Here is a 22,737-nt window from a genome sequence, read left to right as displayed (position 1 = left end):
TTTTTTGGGGGGTACACCGGCGATAAAGAAAAATTCACATGAATTTGGCATTAAGCTCAAACATCTGAGGAGGCAATTAATAGTGTAAAAACCCCCACAATTTGCTTTAATTTCGTTTATAGACAGCTAATAAAGTAAAGCATGCCATAAAAAAGTGTGCAGAAAGAACAAAAAGCTGGAGAAAAATGATACTGCGTCGGAAAAAATAATATATACATGTTTTAGTGTCGGACATCAGAAGTTCACAAGATTGCCGGGAGTATGATTCGGTTTAATGGGGTCCATAGAGGGGGTTCAGGGGCCCCGACTTTAATGGGGGCTCAAAAGTTTAACCAACACAATACTATATGTTGTGCTACTGCTGCTGCTGTTTTTTCACTTCTTGTTGGGCTAATTGAGTTGAAGCAGCCGCAGCAGGTTTTTGTCTTACAAATTATATATGTATCTTGTATGCCTGCGTAATTCTCCTCTTTACTTTTTGTGTTTTATTAAAATTTCTTGCTGTTTTTGAAAGTGAATGCCTTGACATCATTTTGGTTACATTTTCGCTCTTTTGTTCAATGAAATCAAGTCGAAAATGTTATTAAAAATTCCACAGTGCACTGCCAATGTCTTCTTCTCCCCCAATTCTCAACTATAATTTATGCATATTTGCCTGGCAGAATGGAAAAAATCTAAAACCTTTTAGGGAGACAAACAATGGGGCTTAAAAAGAATAATCTGCCTAAGACTCGGCAAATATTTATGCCTGAAAATTATTTAATTAAAGTGCCCCGGGCCAATTTGTGTGTGTGTGTGTCTTTGGGGTGAAAGTTAAGCTCTTGTGATATTTTTGCTAATTACTGTGCAGGTTTTTATCGGGCAAACAGAGGGCAATACGCAGAAGTTCCCATATAAATTTGCCGACTTCGACGGCGGCTTGTTGCCAAACACTTGTCGCCAGTCACGATACAATGGGCCATTTGCAGGGGGCGTGCCAAGAGGTTGGGGCTCTGAAAAACCCATGTAAATTGTTTGTCATCGGTAGGAACCCCCGCCCCCGCAAAAAACCTTTGAGTGCACTCCACAACATGGGCTCGCCAAATTTATTGGCGGCCAGAAAAATGCCGTCTGAGCAATAACAAAATGCAAAACATGCTAAACATGCAAAATGATGCCTAATGTGTGTTTTGTATGCGTTTACACAACTGCAACTTGGCCGGCAAAAATAACAATCGCATGCAGCACAAAACAACAAACACAGGCCACCATGCAACACTGCAAAGTTTCCTCTTCCACTGCAGAAATTGCAACAATTCGGTTTGGCAATCGCTGCAGCTTGCGAGACCACCTGCCAGCCGAAAAGCACAAAACATTCTCTAAGTTATTGCCTCGCCAAGGGGAGTTCACTAATTACTAATTAATTAACAGTGCTTTTTAAGGCTGGGATTAATTAAAATATTTTTAAGATGGGATTACATAGTGTGGTTACTTTGTAAGAGAGAAAAATATTGTAATATGGGTTTTATACATTTTTTTCAACTTTATTAAAATAATCAACCTTACTAATCGATTAATATTTTAGTAAATAATCTTAGAGACCTCCTAACACTGCACCTCATTACAAGCCCCATGAGACCCCCTGACTTTTGTCCAAATTTCAGTGATTATCACATTACTTTCGAGCTTATATTGCAGTTCGATTCGATTTTATGCTGGCTTTGTGGCCTGCTTCATTTGCTGTTTTTAATTAAACTTTTTCAATCTTATCATGGGAGCTCTATGTGTCCGGAGAGCTTGCGGCGGTAAAAGTTGGCCAGGAATTACAATTATCGGCTTATGCCGGGCTTATAGACCGACCGTTTGTGTGTGAGAAAGCGTTTCTCTGGGGCGACGAAAAGTCATATAGATATTTTCGGTTTCCTCCACTAATCCCCCAATGGTTAGGCAATGCTTTGGTAAACAAAGTCTAAGTATTTCCAAACACGGAACTGGTATTGGCGGCTTGGTAAGCCGGTCACTCTGGCCAAACTCCTTATTATTCAGAGAGAGCCACATCCCGATCGGGCCGTCTATTTATGCATTCAAATCATGACGGCGTCTAATGATGGATGCCATAAATAAAAGGCTCAAGAACGCTCGGACACGATTCCAGGCTTATTTATCACCTCGATGCTAAGCAACGAAATCGAAACAAAAATCGAAAAGCAAATTTAAACTAGATAATGCCGCCGAATAGGAATGCCAGGGCACACACACTTGATTGTGGCCAAAATTAAATTAACAAAATTAAGCGCAATTATCGGTTGAGAGGAGCGTGAGCATCATCGATTAATAATAACTAATGCCGATTGAACGGCGCAACAGCAAGTCGAACAGGTAAGGCCACTGGCACAGAGAAAAAAATCAGCAGAATTGATTGAATCGAATTTATTATTCTAACAGAATCCATTAAAGAGCTAACGATTACACGGGACAGGTTGGGCAGGTTGTCCTCGATAAGCGGAAAGTGAAAATTAATCGCCCGCAGATGGGCAAATATTTACAGTCGAGGGGCGGAGGTTCGCCATGAAGAAGGGTTCGGGATGGTCGGCTGGGCAAACGGCTTTCATCCGCAATTGGAGAAGGAATCGCTTTACAATTTCCGATTAAGTGGCAAAGGTATGGCGACGTTAGCCAATTGTTTGGGGCACCCGCAGATGACTTCATGCCCGGCCGAAGGGCTCACATCATTACTATTATTGGTTTCCAGCCATGGCTATACACTTGACATGTTTGTGAATAAATGGGCATTTGGGTGCGGAATTCTTGCATTCGAAATTAAGAGTTACCTCACGCAGGCAAATATTATTATTGTACACATATTAGCGGAATCAATTTGTTTATTGCTGGGGGAAAACTTTCGCAGTTGGCCATGGCTTTGAATGGAGGTCTTTACAATGCCCGATAGTCGGAATAACCTTTGTTCGGTATTTTATTGCCCAGCTTGTGCTCATTTTTATTCCGGCCATAAACTGTGATTAGGAAAATTCCCGCCAAGCAAACGTTTTCCTTAACAAAGTGTTTGGCAATAAAAATCCACTAGTATCTGTAGATATCTAGAGATAAAGTTTGATTTTGCGGTCTGCATGGCAATTAGCAATTATTAGTAATTTCAAGCGCCCTATAATAGTACATTCTAAGCCAATAAACAAACTGAATAATGGAATAATATGTGGAAAATCTGCTGGATATAAAACAAAAGTCATAAAAGTGACAGAACAAATATTTTCTTTAAAAACTGGTTCTAAATATTTGCTGGTAAGTCATGTTTTAACCATAGATCTAATGAATTTATAAGAACATGGAGTGTGTGACTCTATAACAACCGAAAACCACCTTCTACTTTCCAACAATGGAGATGTTAAAATAATATTTAGCAGCCAATCGGGCGATACCTGTGTCATTACAATCTAAATTCAAGATCTAGCTGCGAACTGGCTTTGTGAGGGCCCCCAGAAACCCGACGAATAGCCGCAACTTTGTGGATTCTTGTAATTTGTTACTTCTCACCCATCGCCGATTGTTCGCCGGAGATCGAGAGATCGCCCATGGGTGTTTCTCGGTGACACCCTTAATAACAGACAGACAAGTGTCTGACACCGAAGTGATCGAGGTGATTGTGCAAAATGATAATTTGGCCGGCCAATGCCAATTCTTCTCGGCTATTTACTCGCTTGTTTATCGACGTTTTATTCGCGAAAAGGTCTATTTTGTCAAGCAATTAACGGGCGTTTGTTGAATTTCGTGTGAAAATTTTCCACTGAAAATGCTCGGCCTGGGCCTGGGCAGTTGGAAAGAGCAACAGTCAAATTCTTGGCCAAGATAAGCGGGCAGGGCTTAGTCATACCCATACCGCCAAATTGCAGGCACACATGCAGGGAAAGGCCAACGGAGACTGAGCCGCTGAGCCGCTGAGCCAGCGAGCCATTAAAAGCTCGGCTTTTGGCCAACTTCTGTTGGAGCTGGCCGATATCGCCCATGTCAGTTGCCGTTGACTGGCCATTAGCCAAGGCTGTAGTTTCTGCTGGCCGGCTACTTGCAATCGCCTTGCCTGATATTTAGAATCGGCCAACAGCAGCAGCGGCTTTAATGCCCTCTTATGGATTGCGCAGACGCCAAAAAATTGGCCAACAACAAGTTGCTTGGCACTGGGAGAAATAAATTTGTAAACCCTTTCTTCTATAAAAATATAAACCATTTGATTTGTAATTAAACATACAAAAACAAAGGTATATCACATTTTGTATCAATCTAAGGATTAAATAGTTACTTACTTTTTAAATATAATATTATATATTTAAAAGTTGTAAATTACTTTCTCTAATCTTTAATACTTTCAAAAATCTGAATATCAATGTATTATTTTCTTAAGAAAACTAATCTCTAATGATTTTCTCTTATGAAGGAACTATTTTCTTTATAAGTATAATATTATTTACCTTAAAAGATACTATATTTCTTTCAGTGCCCAAGTAAATTACTTGGCCCGGCTCTTGTCGGACTTTTCAGTTTTCTGAAAAAGTTTTTCCCGCTCCTTGTCTGGCTGGTGTACTTGTTACGTGAGAAAATTTTTGTGGAAAAAACTAGCATTTTGTTTGGTTGTATTTTAATTTTTTAGTTTTTTTTTCTTTTTGGCTTGTCGAGCAGCTGCCTAAAAATGTACCATTTGAGGCTTTTTGTTTGGATTGTGGTATCTTTTTGGCTGGGCCGGGCTGGTAAATGCATTCATCTGGCAAACCGCATGGTGACCATGTGACCGGGTTAAGAAGAAACCTTAGGGATCTCGAGGGAAGGGTTCTACGGGTCTGCGATCTGGCTTGTGTCTCAGTGTTTCAGCGGTTGATTGTGGCAACTGATTGATGGCAAAACAAGTCCAACGAGATACGAGAGGAAGGCTAAAAAATGCCAACGATTGACCTCATAAAAAGTAAAAAAAAAATGTATCCCTTTTTATGAAATAAACAAAAAATTACAAAAACACAAGAATATTTACAATTCTTATTTTTGTGAGGCAAACTTTTTTTTGGGTATTTATTTAGGCATTGTTTTCGTTGAATAATTGCTGTATTTATACAGATATGCCAACGAATGTTAGCATTGTTGAAACGCAAATATATTCTGAATAAATAAGTCAATTTTTTTTAGCATATTTGTTTAAGTCCGCTTTGACGTTACTCAGACAATTTAAATGCATCTCACAAAATATAAGTATATAAACGTCGATATTTTGCATTGTAATTGGCTCAAAAGTTGCCTGATGCTCTTTTAAAACCTTGCCTGCTCCTCTGGCACCTGAATTGAATTTCAATTAACGTTCAAATTGCTTACAAATTCCACCTGCCATTCCAATTTCAATAACGAAAAATAATAAATAAACAAACTCCAGGCAAACAAATGCGCATGAAATTAATTTGAAGGAAAAATTGCCAAATGCCGAAATCAATTCACTAAGCAACAAAAAAGTTTCATAAAATATGTGACACAATGAAAACGAATTAAATTAAAATTAAGTGACTTGCTTTTGATTTATGCGTCGATAATGTGTCTTTTGGCACTACGCTAAAACACAAATCAATTTTTTTTCATTGATTAAGCTAACGAGTAAAGTAAAGTGATACAATACTAAGCAAATATGGTCGAAATCTTGAGACTTTGAGTCAACAGTAAGTTCTTTTAGAACCCTCTCAAAAGGCTTTATGATAATGATGGCGAATTAATTAGCCATTGAAGTATATTTTTCTGCGAGTTAAACATTCTAATGAATTAGGTCAATACTGCAGGAGTTTTCTCTTATCAACAGCTCTTGAATAAATATTTGTAATGTACAGCAAATACTAAGAATTTATCACATAATTCCTCGAAATTAAAAAAATGTATATAATAACTTTGATATCTAAACTGATCAAGAAAAATATAAATACGAAAGTTTTTTATAGTACCTGTTTGACCCGTGTACTTATTAAATAAGCGTTTTAAGCCCCCACTGCACGATTACCTAATTAGATATTAAGTTTAAAGCCTGGAATCACTTAAAGCCACGTCAGAACCCTTGTAAGTGCGCAATTTCCCCTAGAATTCGAGGCAATCATCATGCAAAGGCAAATCTAATAATAAAAACGTTAAGTAATGGCTTAAAAATAAATGACATGACAAGGGTTACCGATGAAATGGATTTTCGACTTGCTTTTGCCATTTTAATTTAGGATCTTATATTTAGAGGCCCGTTCCGGTTATTAGGCTGCCTAAATGGAGCTCCGTGACAACCGATTTGCCGCAGCTGTAATTGCATCAAATGCGATTTCGAGGCACACAAACCCAGTCTAATGCACACGCAACTTTTGCGGCCATGTAAAACCTATGTGGGAAGGGTGGCATCTTCCGTGTTTGGCTAAATGCGATTCGAGGTATTCCGAAGTTGCCTCACTCGTTTGGCTAAGTAATTGTGCATCCAGCGCAACGATCGAAAGCCAGCCCCGCAAAATGTGGGCAACTCGACGAAAACTGGCTATTAATTATATTGAACGTATTCAAATGAACAAACAGGGAATTTACAAGGCCTATAAAAAGAAATCCACCCGAAACTTTATGATATTATCAACAATTTTGCAAACCTGATGAGTAAAAGTTATAAGAAACAAGCAAATATTACAAGGAGTATTAAATTTACCTTGAAAATCTGTAGAGCAGAAGTAGGGAATATAAAATCCTAAGGTCTAGCAACAAAATCAGATAAGTATCTACTAGGCAAGTACTTATAAAGTTAGCTGGAAACACTAGAATATCAGCGAGAAAACCCGTTTTCTATAACTTATCTACAGCTGAGTTACCAAAATCCAAGCCACAACTTGAACAGGGTTTTTTAAAATAATTTCAATGGCACTTTTATTTCCCAGAAACGTTTTCAATCTGTGTTTTTTAGTTTTGTATCTGGGAAATCCCGCATTCCCTTGTCGTGTCCAAGATTCATAAATAATTTATTAGCCTCGCTTCATTTGCGGCTTCTGCACATTCTCATTCTCAAATTAATTATTACGAATTAACACAAAGCCCAAGAAGCACGCGTCGGGTAAAATATTAAAAGAAAAAACAGCGCAGGAATAAGAGATAAATAAATGAACTTATCACCTGGGGCCATTTTGCCATTTTTGTGGTTTGGCTAGTTGGTTGTCCAGATCAAACGAATCGAGCAGATCGGGGATAAAGAAGTGTTGTTCTTTTTGCTGACGCACATATAGCGATTTCCCCACCTGGCCAGGCCATAATTATCAAAGATTTTGCTGGTTAATGAATTTATAATGGTTTTATTTCCATCTTGTTGGCGAATCCAGACAGGTCTGGCTCTGGGCAGAAGCTGGTTCGCTTTTTCTAGCTTTTGGCATGTGCCAAAACAATTTGCCACCTGCTGTCTGAACTTGAGCTCGTTTTCTTCCCAAATCGCATTTACTTTTACTGCAAGAATTTCTGTGCGTCCAGCTGGCAGGGGGAAAACTCTCACTGTGCCCAAAACCGACGGCCTGACATGTCAGGTGACGATGTGTCAAATGTCTATCCAAATGAGTACGTGCCGCGGCCAGGTGAAAACCAAGCTGAGTCCGAAATACGTATCTTCCAAAACCATGTCCATGCGCGACGACATAAAATTTTATGCAAAAACGCAAGTGGAAATTAAGCGGAGACTAAGATAAGATGGCACAGTTTTACTACAGCCTCTCAGATTCTTTTCGTGATGAGTAAAAGTGAAGCGAAAATAATTGTATTCACAAGGAAAGGGGAAAGTCTTTGAAACTAAAAGATAGTATCTGAAAGATACATCTGTGTTTTCTAGGTTTAAACATTAGAAGTTCTATTTCAGTTGTTTTTTCTGGGGATTAGTTCTTACTTTTAGAGTGTATATTAAGTAAGACTTAGTAATACCAAAAAAAAAGAGTAAGAGTATTCATAGATCTATAAATAATAAACAAAATCATCCAAAAAAAACACCCTGTTATACATTAATTGCTCATTCTCAAATGAAATTTAATAGTAATGCCGGGAATCACTGTCACAACCTATCTTTGATTGATTTATTACACCATATTTTGTCATTCGGCATTTCATTGTTAAGGTTGTTTACCAATTCGCATTTACATATGAGCGAAAAATATTCAAAACTGTCAATAAATTCGCGGGCTTGGCCAACCGAATTGTTTATTGTTTGCTGAAGTTCAAAGTTCGCTGGCTTACGTCTGATAAACTTGATTATATTTAAACTTGATTTTATTTCCAGTGATCAATAGAGGGATTTGCTTTATTAAGGCGATTAAGCAAAGCAGCTTAGTTAGCCAAGTTGAGGAGGAATGGGAAAAGTGCGATTTCCAGTTAATTGCCAGGAATCAGTGGGGGAAATTGTGCAACTAAAGGTTATTGCGAATGGGTTACCTACTATTTTTGCAGCGGATAAGTTTCAAAAGCCACACTGTTCCGCCGAAAATGACGCAAATTTATGATCTAAACAAATTATATTCATTGCATGTGAGCAATTGTTCGTTGTCGCAGATCGTTTCCGTTGACAAATTCACATTGTTAAGGCCCGATCACGAAACAATGATCTGCCAGCGACAGCCATCTCGAATGCAGTTTTAATGTTGTGAAACCCGAGGATTTATCGATGCCAGTCAGCCGGGCATGAAGTCAAAAAGAACAAGTATATGTTTGATTTAATAACGTTGTAGATTTGCATTGAGCTCTCAGAGTTACGGAGAAAAAGTATCGATCGGTTGAGCAAAACCCAGAGCAGTTACGAGAACAGACAGAGATACAGATACAGATCGTTGATCTCCGGCGACCTCAATTCATGTGCGTGGATTCGCAATCGATACGGCAGAAGTAAGTTAAGAGGGAGCAAAAAATAAGGCCGGCTAAAAGGGCCAACTCCGAAATGGGTCTGCCGGTGCAATTAAGACGCGATTCTGCGCTGAAAGGCAGTGGCAGTGAGCACTCAAGAGCTGTAAAAACCAAAGCCGGCAGTCAGCAACGGTCAGTCAGCCCGGCAAATTAGCATTTAACTGCCACTCAACAGTTAGGCTCTGGTCGCCTGGCTCCATGTGCGAATGCGGGTATGACTAGCGGCAATTAGAACTGAACTAAGGCTAAGGACTTGGGGTTACTTAGTAACTAAAATAGCTAGAAACAAAGAATACTTTCGAGGGACTACTTAGGGGTACCAAAATAACTCTCCTTCGATAGATACTTTGTTAAACCAACCAATTACTATCATAGTACATTACTAAAACATTTATAAATTTTAAGAAATTTAAGATATATTGTGAGAACCAAAAAATAAATCGTGTATTTCATAATGCTTAATCCGTTCCTAAAATATCTAAACATTTCAAGATACTCCTAGTATTATATTGGTAGAAAAGTAAAAGAAAGTTACTATGCTTTCGGTTTAACATCTCCATATATCAGCTGTGTATACCTTATAAAGCTAATACGATTCTTAAAATATCAAACCATTTTTAGAAACTTATTGGCCGAATTAGGGCGTATCTCCATACATATGAGCCTAGCATACCCCACAACGCATTTGTAGGATACTTTACGACCACTAAATTGCACTACGTCAACAGTTATGTAAGAAATTTGTTTTCCTACCCGCACTCTCTACGAGTAATTGACCCATATTTAAGGTTCTCAATGCGAGCAGTGAGCCGTGCGAAAGTTTGCGTGCCTCCGGCCTTAATGGCACACGAGTTATGAATAGTGTGTTCGAACCACTTAGCTGCACTCGAGTGGGACGTGGTCCAAGCTGTGTAAGTCATGGGTGGTATACACCTGTTTTTATGGTTCCTCTTGGGGTTTTCGGAATTTTATATAAATATAGTACACTAATAGTTACCTGAAAACATCCACAAATCTCGAAGCGCTTTATGGGAGTGCCTTGCGGAATGGCCTGCAAGAGATAAACAAAAGAAACCATTAAAATATTTGATGAAAACACAAAAGATATATCAATTTGGAAATGCGAAGATCAAAAAGTGTTTCACACGCCTCGTGAAATGAGATAATTTGACGGCAGCTTTCACATCGAGGGGGTTTTGGGTTGGGTAATACCCCGCCCCGTCCCGGAGTGCAATTATAGAGCGATTTATTGAAAATGAAAATAAACACTCGCCCCAGACCCACAGATAGAAATCAAATCAAAACGCGAGCCGAGGCGAAATCAAAACTTGCACAATGGGAGAGAAGGCGAAAAAACAAAGGCCAATCAAGAGCAATCAAGCGCCAAGAGGAAAACTTCAAGCTGCAGTTCTGCGCTGGGAATTCGGATGCGTCACATCGCGAGATAGAAGATACAAGATACAATATGCAGAGGCTCAAAAGCAGAGAGATACTCTTTATGTAGGTTGCTCTTTGGGTCTCGTCTTTCTCCAGCTGCTTTAGTCATGAATCAAGCAATTGTCGAGGCACTTTTATACTGTTTTAAGCGATATTCATGTTGGCTCATGGGGCGGGGTAATTGGCCGGGCAAACGGGTTAACGCTGACGTTAACCCAGAAGAGTGGTGTGAAAAAGCGCGAATATCTCCCGGTTACAGATACAAATTGCGAATGGGGGCCCCTCCCTGACAAATTGTTTGTTCTCCCGCCGTTTCGGCGAATCTCCTCTGGTATTTTTTCAGTTTATCAGTTTCTGTTTTGTTTTCGAAAGTTCTGGGCCTGACCTTGTTTTTGTCTTCTGCCCAGGCGCCATTCGAAGATGTCATTGGGCAAATAAGCCAGCAGAGAGCAGGGCTAATAAGAGAAAAACTACACTTTAAAATAAAGAAGGGAAAACAAATGCCGCAACATGATTCCGCACTTTGCCACTGTCTCAACAGTTCAGCAGTTGGGTAAACAAACAGACGGAACAACTAAACCGCGCCACACTCCAAAGACCCATTCCCATTACTATTACTATTTCTATTACGACTCCGATTCCGATTCCAATCCCCATACCCATTCCCAGTTAACTTTCCGCAGCGAAGCCAATGCGACGGAACTGGCCATGGTCCATTTCCACCGGCCGAAGCCGAGCCAAATTGATCTTTGCCACCAGAAATGTGTCACACTTCCCCGCCAGCAATTGGGTCAGATATAATGATGGCACCCGGAATGGTAAATCAATTTGGAGCCACTCGACAGCACCAGACATGCCATTCCCGGCGGGGATTCGACTGTTAGTCTGCCGGGGAAAATGCACGCTGGGGTAATGTGTCTTGCCGATATTACGGCCGCTCAACAGGTTTAAAGGTTGATTCTGGCATTAAGTTTGAATTTTACAATCAATTAACATAATAGTTCACCTAGAATTTTGCCCATAGAGCCATCAATCATTTTCTATGGTCAAGAATATCGAGTGACTGATGGTGATTACCCAGCCGTTTATGACCATAGAAAGGCTTTGTAAAGATTGATTAAAGTTCGACCTTTAATTTTTATTTATTTATTATTATTAAGCAAATAACTTCCCAGACGAAAAGCGATTTGTGAGTAATGATCGCGACTTGACCTTCGCAAGGCGTCACACCTGATTTTCCGCTTGGGAAACTAAAGTAAATAATTTTATTTCATTTTATTTACATTGCCAGGCTGTATTTCTAGTTTTACAAAATATAAATGGCACAATAATGAGCTGGTACATATTATACAAATTTAATCCGAGCCTGCTAACCTTGGATAACGAATAAAGACCTCAAGATTTAGCTGATTACAAGTTTGTTTTGCTTGAATTAAACTAGTTATATATGGTATACTAAATGCTTCTTCTAAAATTTTTAAGTTTCTTGCTCGCACTTTCCCCACTGACTCAACAACCTCAGCTCGTCTCAACATCGATTGCAATAAACTATAAAGTATCTGGCCCATAAACCAATTGCATAAACGATGAGCTCCATTCGGCGTAGGCTGTACCTGTGTATCGGGGCCCATTTTAAGGCAGCAACCTTCATGATTCTGATTCTGTATCTGTATCTGTATCTATGCATAACTAGAGAGCCGTGGAGCCCCCGGTTGGGCTTTGCTGGGGCTGCGTCGTTGATAATTTATATGTGTCGTCCAGCCCCCACAATCGAGTAACCAGCAGTGCCTTTGTTTTTGCGGCCAGGGAGGAGTGAGTTTTATTTCCGTTTCACCATGCCCCCACGTCGTTTTCCTTTCGGGCCTCGGCGGCATCTGAGAACAATCTTACATATGTAATTGCAATTGCCGGGCCACTCACGACAGTCGAACAACCCAAACAACCGAACCGCCGAACCAGCGAACAACCAACAACGGGTTCGACAACGAGTTGGGATCTGGGTTTCGGGGAGGGAACACTTCTACCTTTTAATTTGTGCGGCATACTACGAGTATATTCCACTACACAGTACGAAAATATATTTAGTTCCAACTTACAAAAGGGTTCTGATGGAGCAAGTACAGATATACATAGATATAAGAATGGATCTGAACCATAGAAATAAATTTTACCTCAAAGGTATCATCTACAGACCCTTGGAGGTTGGCCTTAAATCTATAAATGTTGTTGGGAAAACCTGAAGTAAAGTAGCTCATAATTTCCTTTATTTTTCCCCGTGTAAGCCACAAAGACGGCTTCTCTCCTCGGCTGCCTCATTTTAATGTTGTGTAAAGTTCTAAGACCCCGACAATTGCAGCGGAAGTGCGTTCATTATTTTTAATGATTTTATTTAGTGGCCGCGCTGCTCTACCTTTTGCATTTGAATGCCTTTGGCCAGGACTCCGAGGCATTTACACGCCGAACTCTCAAAACATCTTATCCTGATCTTGAGTTAAGGAATGGAATGTCTGGCTTGTTATGCCCCAGCAGACCAAGACCAAGACCGAGACAAGTAATTAGTGGCGGGATAGGGACGCGGAGGGGATCGAGGAGGCATAAACAAGTCAAGTTCTTTGATTCCCACTGTCCATAAAGATTAGATATTTATGACCGCACCGACTTCCGTCCGTCCGTCGAAATATGAGGGTGGTTCGGTAATATCTTAATGCGTTTTACAAACACTAGAGAATCTCGCTACCTGCCAGGTCGTCTCCAGATTTTGGACAAAAGATCGTTGACAGTCTTTTCCAGTTGTGTGATTCTCCAGAACGCTGCTCTATCGATATTTAGCCCACGTATCTCTATATCTGTCTCCGACTGGGTCTGAGCTGCTCTAATTACATCTTTCAACAATTAGCCAGCCAGGGCTAATTTTAATAATTGAATGGAAAACAACTGGCAGTCAGAAGGGCAGTCGGGGGCCCAGCCATAATTGACATTCGGCTGGGAACTGTCAGTCAACTCTGACCGCAGAATTGAGCTACAAAACGAGGGCAATAAGCAGATTCCTTAATGCCCTACTCATAGAACTGGAGAAATGGGTTCGATTAATCCCTAAAATGATTGCACCACATTACACGAAGCTTGTATATATTGAGTGAGCCCAAATGACTGCAAATTATCAGTAATGTGAACTGGATTTAACTATGAATTTTAATGATTTCTATATATTGTATACATTTTAATGATAACAACTTGAGAACTAGAGATTCAAAGGTATTCAGAAAAAGTAAATTGATCGTTTAGGTTTACAAATTAACAGTGTAATTTGCAACGTCATAATTAAATTGTATTCTTTATAATAGAGCCAGGTTAATCTATTCTCTAACTAGAGGTAGTTTGATGATTACATGTTAACTATAAGATTGTATAAAGATCTATCTTAAAATATCTAGGGTTAATCTAACTATGACTTGGAAAAAACAGAAGTACTGTATCACTTTATAGATTTTTAATCTATGTTCTACCATACTATACTATATATTATACTATAAGCACACCTTACAAAGAACAGAAAAACTCTTCCATACTACCTTACAGATTTGTATCCCTATCAAAAACCCATCTTTAATCCCTAATCGCATTTACCCCAAAGATTAATCCACCTCCCAGTCAGGTGTGCGAGTGCAGCAAAGGTTATTGTGGGTTCAATGTGAGGGGGCACCGAACGCCCCTGACTGACAAGTGATCGGCGGGCGGGCGAGCACAAAGGCAGGGGATTGAGATGGGGCCGGGGGATCTGGTTGCATCTGAGACAATTATAAACACAAACACAGCACACGAGTGCAGCCACAAAAGGGCGAGCACAAAACGTTGCATGACACGCCAGCGGCAAACAATCGACATCAATTGTTGCATGTGATTTGCAAGTTTTCTATTTTGACGTTTTGTCAGAGAGATCCGGGGAACCGGAGGGGGGAATGCTACCGGGGGGAGTTCGATTTACATATTACTGAAATCGGTAGAAACGGCAACAAAAGCCAAAGGCAAAGCCTAAGCCGGACAAACGTCATTCAACATCATCGTCGTCTTCATTTGAATCAATTAAACCAGTTTGGCCTACGACTGTGGGTATACGTGCATACCCACATACCCACAGAGGAAGGTATTCATGGGTGTGTTTGTCAGCTCGCCCGTGAGTCCTACCCGTACTCATTAGGTATTCATCTGCCTCCACTGATGCTGCACTTGATTGATCATTCGCCGGGCCAGGCCGCGCCTAAAGTTGGGAAAAAATTCCATGAATTCGATTATAGGAAATCAAATTCTCATAGACCTCATTGGATGGACAACCCCCCTTCTTCTGTCTTCTGTCTTCTGTTTTCTGTTTCGAGAGCATTAAAAACCAACATCAAAGGTGCGAAAGACCGCGAGGGAAAACCAGTCTGGTGCACATGCATCGCTCGCTCTCTTTCGGCTTTTCGATTTTCGGTTTTCCATCCGATCAAAGAATGCAAGTTTTTTGTTTCCAAATCCAAAACCCTCCGACCGTCGTGTTAATTTTGGTAGCCCAAAACTGGTTCCCCAGATTATAGAACTCCTCCGCCGTCTGGGCACCAGAAACAACTGGTATTTATAATGTTTTAACGCTTAGTTAGGAAACAAACAACACAGACGACGACGACGACGACGACGTTAAGTTTAAGCTGGATTTGGGTATTTTTATGGAATGTTTTCCATTGTCTATGTTCTGAGACACCTCTTCTGTGGCCCGTTCTTCTGCTTTTTTTCCGCCGCCAACAAAGAGTCGGACTTCATCGATTCCATTTTTTATTAGCATCGAAACAATCAATTTCCCAGCACTCAAACACTCCCAGATGAATCATTAAAGAACTAAAACTAATAGCCCGCTCGTATATCATCCAGTGATCATATATCACAGAGAGAAAAGGAAAAGCCGAATGCCTAGCCCCAAGTCTCTGATTTATGCGCAATTTCATATGCCACTGCATACTTAATGAGTAATAACTGAAAAACAACACTGAACACAGAAACAGACATCCCGCACAGATAGCTAGAAAGAAAGAGAGATTATTTTCCTCTATGCTAATACTTAGTAATAGCAGACTTTTTCTGCATTTCGGTTAGCCTGTGTTTGCGCAACAATTACGGGGAAATTGCCAGAACAAAACAGAACACATTGCAGAGGCAGATACGTAGATACAAATGCAGATAGATAGTAGCCAACTGCATTCCAAAGGCAGATCCATGTGGGTTTTATCAACGAAATGAACAGAAGCCTAGTGGCATGTTATGGATTAAAGACTTCAAGAGCAGGGGAACGGGGTGCCAGTGTTGAAGATCATAAAATATGGGAGAGATCATAGCAAAAGTATTACTATTATATCATATATTATCATATTATATCATATATAATCATATTATATCATATATAATCATATTATATCATATATTATCATACTATATCATATATATATTTCTATGTTTTATTATATCATATCATTTTATATTACATATCATCATATTATACCTTTGTATACCACATATTCCAAGATTATTCTTAGTTACAGAACACATAACCCCATACCATACACTGTCCCCATTCCAGACGCAACCCATGCAAAGTGCAAGTGGGTGGCGCCCGTTTAGAGAACTTTGGCGGCAACAACCAGAAACAACTGGATCAACAACGCGGCAACTAACAACACAATGGGTACACTGAGGCAATGTGCAGTAATAAGCAATAAATGGAAATAAAGGTCAAGTTTAAGTGACGGCGATGACGAGAGAGGCAAAAAAAAAACAGAATCCACAGATGTAATGGAAAATAAACGAATAAAAACAATATAGAGTGGGTGGGCGGTTGTGGAAGTCGAAAACAAGAAGCAGAGGAACTGTGGAGGCGTCTTGTGAATGAATGAATATCTTATGAAATGCTGGGACTATGTAAGTGGAAACAACAAACCTGAAATGCTTGGAATGGTTTGAGATTCTCGGAGAGATCAGACATTATTTTTATAGAGGTGAATCAAGAATTCGGGGAAATGTAAAGCCCATGAAATATGTAAATAGCTAAAACTATTGGTTTTTCAAGAAAGACAAGGCAAGTAAATACAAAAAAATCAGATATAATAAATAGTTCTAACGAAAATAAGGTACAGAAAACACATGTTTTGATGGGAAAACGAGGCGTAGGCCAAGCCTAGCCCCCACCCAATATAATTACCATGCCCACCCCCTGGCCCGAAATCTATCCCCCCCTCTTTGGGGACCATCCTCCATTGTAATTTCATTCATTAATTTGTGCCGTTGGCTGACTCCGTCGTCTTCGAGGGGTTAAGATTCAGCGAACCTCGACCACCAAAGAGCAAGTGCCAATTAAAATCGTATGAGACTGGGGGCAGGGGCAAAGCCGGGGGCGTGGCTGCTATGGGGGTGTTAATTAAAATTGAAATCAATTGTTTCAACCAGCTAGCCGCAGTTAACGCTTCAACGAATTTCTGCCCCTTGAACCGTACTCTCTTATAACTCTCAAGTAAAAGCCAAGATTTGTGTTTTATGGTCCACTTGAGGGGCCAAAAATAGCGAAGATACATCGTTTGAGGCGTGATTGAGCTGCGCACGAGCACACAAATTGTCGCGCGTATGCGAAAATGTCGCTAAAAATAAACGATAACTATCGCCGGAGCTCTAATTGCCTTGGACAACTGACAATGGATATGGCAGAAATCCAATTAAATGCTAGGACACGACACGTCCGCAGCGATAGCTCTTCCCTCTTCCACGACGGCGAGTATTTTTATCAGCCATCATATGTTAAGTGCGTGATCAGATATAGCCCACGAGTGCCAGGAGCGTACTCCAAGGGGGATGATAGGTAAGATACAAAGATACGGGGAGAGAGTTGAGAAAAGAATCTCACAAAAGTCAGGGTTATGATTGCAAAGACCTTATATGATACATGGATTATAATAGATCATTATTATAAATCACCAGTTCCAGGAGCATACCTTAAAGGGAGTGGTATAATAATACAAAGATAGCGGAGATTGAGTAAAGAAGATATATGGATTATAATAAAACATTATTCAAATATAATACAAAAATTATAAAATATTTTTAAGAACATCTTTCTTCTCCATTTATCAGGGGTTTTCAGGCCAAGTCTATAATAAATACATTCGCTCTGGGTATAATAAAAACCTTTAGCGGTCATATCTGTATTTATTTATTTTTATATACCTTTTGAACTGATTTTTATATGGCTCTTTATTTGTCCTACACTCCTCCGCAGGCCCCTTTTGGGCAAACAACTGCGTTCTCGACTAACTCAGCGCACGGCCAGTGACTTTATCAGGCTTTAGATAGGGGCAACTTCATAGTTTGTTCGGTAATTACACTTTCAAGTCTTTAAATACATTTCCAGTAATTGTTTGAGCAATTTCAGCTAATGCCCGTCGAGTTTGCCACTTGAATTGTTTTAGTTATTGCGCAATTCCAAAAGAGATCGGCTATCTTTTTCGTCGGCGTGCTGTAACACATTTTAATATATTCGGACATTATTTATTATTATTTTTTATATACCCTAATCGCAGAATATATTTGTCTATGGTCTTTAGGGCTTTTATATGAGTTTTTTGCTAGTTTAAAACAAATAACGTTGTGTCTGGAGGGACCTAGTCAACAGCAGAAAGGTTCCAGCTTGTGAGTTCTGGACAGGTTATTTATTTATTTAGCAACAAAGGTGACAGAGCCTAAAGAGCTGTTTATTTATTGTTTTATTTAAATGTAATTATGCCGAAAAGGGTAGCAGGGCTGTTATTATTTTATTGTATTTTTCTGTTGATAACATAAATGGCTGGAAAATAAGCAAATTCAAAATGGCTACTAGAAAAAAGGTGAATTAAAAATTCAATGCACATACCAACAAATTGAGGCCTTTGGCCGCCTCAAACGGCAGCGGGCAACAACAATTGAAAAACCTTCATGAAAAATTAGCCACGAATATTTTTTGTTGTTTGGCCGCCATCGCACGAACTAACCGAAAATGCTTTTGGCCGCTTTGGGCCGCTTTTTCATTCATATGGGCCAAGAGTTGCGAGCCAGCGTTTTGTTTTTATTTCTCCTTTTGGCGCAAAAATCAATTGACAGAGTCACGTAATCAGCGCAATCATGGCTAAAATCATTTGGCGGCTTCTTCGTTTTCCAAGTCTCTTGCCAGTCCTAAATCAATCAAAATGTCGCACCCAGGGAGCTGGCTCAAAGGTAAACGTAGACGAACAAACAGGTTGTCTGGCAATCGAATTATGTTTTTTGGGGAGATGCAAAAACATTTATGGAGAAGAAAAAACCACAAAAAAAAAAACAGCCCGGGGACCTTGAGCCAATTGATAAATGCATATTCAAGAGTTCAGTCGAAAGGCAGGTTAACTTTCCCATAGTTTTTTTTTGGTAGTTGCTTAATGGCTTAAAAGTGAACCAAAAATTGTTTTCCCCCTATTTTGTTTACCCAAAAATATTACAACCAATTTCGAAAGGAATTTATGTATTTGCCAAATTGATTTATTTTAGCTGGCAATGAAAATTCTCAGACATTAGCCAAAAGCAAACAAATTGCGAGGCATAAATTAAACTCAAATACTCGTTTGGTTTATGCAGAACACAAAAACAGCAAAAATGACAGACATGTTCAAGGCTTCGCCTTGCTAACCCACAAAAACATGCAGTAAAAAATAAACAGAACACCCGCAAAGACCGATAATAAAAAAAACATTCCTTCGAACAAATAATAAAAAATAATAATAACAACTAAGCCAAACAAAACCTGGCGGAAAACAACTGAAATGTTGTTCGCCTTTGGTGTTTATTCGCTGCCAGTTTAGAGGAAAAAGGCTTAAACGAGCTGAGATTTATATTTGGGGGCTGGGGCCACAAATATGCCCGCAATTCCACGGAAATCTCAAACACCTCACTCAACGCCAATCGCCATCCATAATTTTCCACTTGATCCCAGCCATAATGTGCCTCTCTTCCCGGCGTTTTTCCTTTTTCAATTAGAGCAACATCAAACGGCAATTGCCACATTAAAGCTCGATTAAAGTTATAGAAGAAGCAATTCCCTTTTGCAAAGCAATGTCTTTAACCTTTGCTGCGGCGGAAATTGGTGTAAAACTAGTCTCAGATTGCCGATGTTGCTGCTGCCGTGCTGCAGATGTTGCTGCTGCACAGAGCGGGGCAATAGCATTTTCGTATCGCATTGCAAGGCGTTTTCAGGTTCAAGCCACTTTTGTGGTCAACAACATTTCACCGCGGCAACAACTTGTGCAGCAGCCACACTTCCGATATACTACTACACTTTTTAAGTGTGTGCAGCGACTCTGGCCTGCGGCTATGAATGAAATGGGTCCGAGTCCGAGGCTGAGTCAGAGCTTAGACCCGACTTTGCCACAAATGAGTTCATAACGTTCAACGGTTTGGCTTGCTTCGGGAGGCGAAGACATGGAAAGAGAAAAACTTTCATAATTACAAACAAGGCAGGCTCCTTGCAGTGCACTGAGAAAAATTATGCCTTTTCGTGGGTTCCCTTTTTCTAAAAAGTTGTAGAGGCTTCCCAGAGGCTATATACATAGCTATATTATTTCTCAGATTTTAAAACAACAGACATTTTAAAAATCAAAAAAATATTTTGTATTAAATGTTTAAGAAGAGGGATATTTATTCTGTAGGCTCCACACTTTTTGTTAAGTAAGTATAGCAAAATAGTCAAAATTTTAGCCGCTAATCACTAATAATCTTTAATTTTTCTGATATTAAATCGACAAACCTATGAAAAATTAAACACGGGCTTAAAATTAGAGTTATAAACTAAAAAAATTTCAAATTTCCTACAAATTTGTTTTAAGAACAAAAACCTTTTAAAAACTTGAGCATCAAAAGGCAGCAAAAAAGGTTTAATATAGAAATCTAAAAAACAAAAATTGAAATTCGGTAGTTCTTTGAAAATTTATTTGGTACACTAGTCAACCCCAAAGTGCCCCCATTTTCTCCCCGTGTAGTGCCGTTCAACTCACCGCAGTGACTGTTGTTTGGCGCAAATGTGCGAAGAGTGGCCGCTGACTCTGGCTTGCTTCAGTAGCTGATTATTTAATCGAAATGATTATGTTTTGGCGTTGCCCATTAAATGTAATCATGCAACTAAGTGCAACACACTGGCTGCAACAGCAGCAGCGGCCACATCCCGAGAGATCCGATCCCAAGATCCCGAACCCCTCGCCTTGTCTACTGCGATCTCTGATTGTTCATAATTAGCCGTGGCAGGCAGGAAGTATCACAGGCCGTACAACACAAAGCCACCAATTTGCGTTGTAAAGTGAAATAAAGCAATCAAATGCTCAAATTGTTTGGGAGCCAGCAGCTCCAGTTCCGAACTCGTTGCGCGGCAACCCCAAAAAAATAAGTAGTAAGACCGAAAAAACCAAAAAAAATTATGGCAAGTGCAGAGAAAATCAAACAATGACAAATTGCTGGGAATGGCTTTTCTCTTCCAGCATTTTCCCCCATAATGGTGGGTATGCAGGGAATAATTGTGCGTAATAAAGCCAGCAACCGCTTCCTCTTTGCAGCGAAAACTTTGGCTAAAAGATTATATGCAATCTTAGGGAATTACTATCTGTAGCCTTATATAAAAGTGGCATTTTATCCCAAACCCTTCCTATCAGATCGTGATTTTATTATTTACCTTAGAAAGCCACTTCCTTTTGGACTATACCCGATTTGTTATTTTATCTTTGAAAAACAAATGGAATACAATACGTCTTTGTCAAAATGACTAGGTTAGTGTATATATTTTGACTGATATTTGCTCGTTTTGGGACATTTTAGCGATAGTGTCAACTTTGCGAGACTGCAGGTTCTAATGGCACATTTGCTGCAAACTTATCGCGGTTTTTGGCTTATCATTTAATCCAGACACGCACATCCGCCTTGATAGTGCTACGTCAGATGAAACATTGTTTTTGATTGGTTGCCACGAGAGATCTAACAGCTATTTAATGCAGGGGCTTGGTTTTGGCCAGCCTTTGGTGAGTAGATTGACATGGCAACATGGCTACTAGCACGTGCTATTTGGTTAGTGGATAGAAAACGCCAAGTGCCAAATCAAAGACCGCCGAAACTATCGGCACTTTCGTACGCTTCATAATGCAGCATATTGCCAAGGCATTCGGCACTTATCTTCCTGGGAAAACGCGGTTTTTAGCACAGCTGCCAGCTGCTGGCTGCTGTTTCGGATAGAAACTCAGCTGTCTCGTGTGGTTTTTAGTTAATGCTAGTCCCTGGCCGAGGGCTCGTAAATGTCAGTTGGATTTGTCACAACTTAATTGCCTTAAACGCTTTGGCACGGTTCTGAAAAATCCAATCAATAAACGGGGGGAGACCTAGAAAATACAATTAAATATTTATGGCCTGAGAAGCGGCGATGTCGGCCGGCGGAATTTCAACTTTTAACAAATCAATTAATTAAGTCGGCACGCAAGGTATTTTACAAATCATACTTAATAAGGTCAAATTGGCAATTGAACAAAGCACAGAAAAACAACGGAGAAACAACCGACTTAAAACAAACAGCCAACCCAAACGAGTTGGCTTATAAAAAATTAAACGTATGTATCTTAAATCGGGCTTTATGCAAATTGCGGGCTAAAAAGTTGCCTCAGCCGGCGGACAAAGAGATCGAAGCGAGTTAAATAACCAATTGATAAATATTAATAAGGCCACAGGGTTTCAACTGAATATCTGTGTGCGTGCACTGCATTTACGCCTGAGTTATCCGCGTATCTGCGTATCTAGTAGATACAAAATGTCATCACAGTTACAGTTAGGCTGCAGCAGCAGCTAAGTACTTGGACATTTTTATGCAAAGCACACCGGGCAGGTGGAATGTATCCGCCAGATACAAATTGCACTTGCCACCGAGTGTAAACAAAACAAAAGGCGCAAGAAACACGCGTGCGCGAGATACGATCGCTTGGTTTTCTTTTACCCCAAGATACAGGTGTTAATATCCGTACATATGTGTATCTGCGAGATTGTGGCAATCCAATATTTATTAAGACACCGTGTGACCTATGCCCTGACTTCAGCCCGGGCATCAGAATCCGAATCAGCTGGATGCAATTGTCGTCCCTATATGATGACTCAAAATGGGTCACCCCAGATAGTGCGAAGATATGTCGTCCGACTTTGTTTACCTTTCAGGCAGCTCGTGGGCTGTAAAGTGCCATGCGGCAGATAGCCAGGTGAGGCCTTTAAATTATTTTATTACAGGCTTTTGTTGGTGATTCACCAGGCTACTTTAATCAATTACACGAAAATTAGCGTGAGTAACCTCAGCCAAAA

General features: G+C 39.9%; 1 protein-coding gene across 2 annotated transcripts in view; it reads right to left on the bottom strand.

The window, feature by feature from the left end:
* Nucleotides 1-22,737, bottom strand: part of LOC108024534 (uncharacterized) — a 35,374-nt gene that overhangs the window by 7,790 nt on the left and 4,847 nt on the right. For both annotated transcript variants that reach the window (XM_017094500.3, XM_017094501.3), the window contains exon 2: nt 9,902-9,955. The gene's annotated coding sequence lies outside the window, so the exon portion shown is untranslated. The remainder of the gene's footprint in view (nt 1-9,901; nt 9,956-22,737) is intronic.

The sequence above is a fragment of the Drosophila biarmipes genome, chromosome 3R (assembly GCF_025231255.1).
Source record: "Drosophila biarmipes strain raj3 chromosome 3R, RU_DBia_V1.1, whole genome shotgun sequence".
Lineage (NCBI taxonomy): Eukaryota > Metazoa > Arthropoda > Insecta > Diptera > Drosophilidae > Drosophila > Drosophila biarmipes.
The sequence above is the reverse complement of the archived record's forward strand: the minus strand, read 5'-3'. Positions and strand labels throughout refer to the sequence as shown.